This window comes from Schistocerca nitens, chromosome 5 (genome assembly GCF_023898315.1).
Source record: "Schistocerca nitens isolate TAMUIC-IGC-003100 chromosome 5, iqSchNite1.1, whole genome shotgun sequence".
Classification (NCBI taxonomy): domain Eukaryota; kingdom Metazoa; phylum Arthropoda; class Insecta; order Orthoptera; family Acrididae; genus Schistocerca; species Schistocerca nitens.
Genome location: NC_064618.1, coordinates 502,471,903 through 502,474,247, shown reverse-complemented (window position 1 = coordinate 502,474,247; position 2,345 = coordinate 502,471,903).

Below are 2,345 nucleotides of genomic sequence, written 5' to 3'. Positions count from 1 at the left end.
CTCGCCCACATACTACTGTTGTAACCCAACATGATCTACAGAGTGTCGACATATTGCCTTGGACTGACTTATCACCAAATCTGTCTCCAATCGAGCACACATGGGTTATCATCGAACGACATCTAGGGGTAACCTTAGTTGAGAAGCTAACGTGGACCCCTCACATTAAGGGTATCTGCTCCAAGGTAAAAATTACTCTAGTGAGTACTAGAAGGGCTTGTGGCAAAGACTGGGGCCTAAGCCCCAGGGATATGCACTGGATATACACCACAGTAGTCAGACCTAGGGTTTCCTACGAGGCCGTAGTGTGGTGGAAGAAGGTAGAACAGCGGGTTGCTCCTACGGAGCAGAGATTGCCCTGCTTAGCCATAACAGGCGGAATTGGCAGCACACCAACCGCTGGAATGGAAGCTATGCTGGACATGCCTCCACTGCACTTTTGGGTCAAGATGGAGGCAGCAGCTAGGGCACATAGACTTAAAACTGGCAGAAACTAGGTCTCGTTAGGATATCCAGAATCACACACTAACATAGTGAGTGAAGTAAATATAGGAATGGCTGGGGAAATGCCTGCCGACTTTATAATAACTCCCAACTGCTTCGACAGGCCTTACAATATAATAATTGGAAGCAAGGGGCAGAGGAAAAAAAACAGTTCGATACCATACGGGGGACATAATTTTGTTCACTGATGGGACGAAACTAGACCAAAGCATTAGGGCAGGGGTGTACGTGGTTCAGCCAAGACTGGAGGGCACCATCGCTCAAAGAAAACTGGCCTCTGTATTCCAAGCTAAGATTACTGTAATCACGGCATGTGTGGAGGAGAATATGCGTAGGTGTTACAAGGATCGCAGCATCTACTTCTGTTCAGACAGCTAGGCAGCCCTGAAATCATTGGCAGCTCCTCCAACAAGATTTAAGATTGTTGCAGAATGCCACAGGGCTCTGGCGGAGCTAGGGGGAAGCAATAGGGTGTACCTAGTGTGGGTCCCTGGCCACTCAGGGATCTGTGGCAATGAACAAGCCGACAGATTGGCTAGGATGGGGGCAACAACTCCATTTATTGGACCGGAACCTGTCCTGACAATCACCAAGGCTATGATTAATTTAGAACTACGGAACTGGCTTAGGAAACAGCACGTAGGATATTGGACCAAGACCCATAAACAAAAACATGGTAAGGTAATGATGCCCAAGCCATATTTTAAAAGAAGCTCTGTGATCCTGGGATTGAACAGGAAAGAGATCAAACTCATGACTGGATTGATGACCGGCCATGGGAATTTCAAAAAACACGTACACACAATGGGTATAACGGAAGAGGACCCTAAATGTAGGATCTATAATGAGGGTGAAGAAACTGCATCACACCTAATCTTCGAATTCATGGCATTGGAGAGTAAAAGATACAGAATCTTCGGGACTACTAGACCTGAAGAAACTGTGTCTAACAAAAAACTGGTAGAGGGACTCCTTGCACTATTTAAGGGCATTGGTTGGCTTTACTAGATATACAGGGAGCGATACCGCACAATAAACTTAGTTTCAGTTCGGGCAGTGGCGGGTTAGACCTAAGCTGTTTTAGCTTCCCTGTTTAAATCAAATCAAATCAAATCAAATCGATCGAACGAAAACTCTAGCATCATCCACAGATAGAATTAACTGTCCCTGCACTGACCAACTCAGTGCCACAAGCATGAAACTCCATCCCACAAATTGACATCCGGCATCTGAACAACAAAATGCATGCACGTTTGCATGTATGTATTCAACATTCTAGCGGTTACACTAGTTCTTAATGTACCAGCGTTTCCCATTTGGTATGGCTTATCTCGCGCTTGCATTAATATGCGATCTTTCAATGCTAATCAGTTAAATATTTTCCCTAGAGAAGTATATTCCGGAAACTTCGTTACTCTACATTAATTATTTTTTCACGGTGCGATTTTTTCCGTCTGTGTATACAAGCAGTCCCATACGACTGTTTCAACTGTTAATGGCTTTATTTTGGTTTAAAGATGAAAACGTTATCCTAGTCTTTACGTAACAGTGGAATGGACAAGGACTGGAGACTTTGAAAGTAAACACGATCCACCACGGTGCGCCCGCTGCGTGTGCTATTTAACCACGTGCGTAGAAACTAATTGGCGAGGTCAAGATGCGGTAATGAAAGTAGTGAACGTGCGTGCAGCGTTTGAGGACAATTAGATGTCTAATGAACGACTCGTTAAACGTTCTTTAGAAGCGGCGTCATTAGAACTTCAAGTTAATGTGGTCTGCTAGAGCACTGATAGGACAGTATCGTAGGGGATACCTATTATAAGTCGTAGTTTTTGTAACAA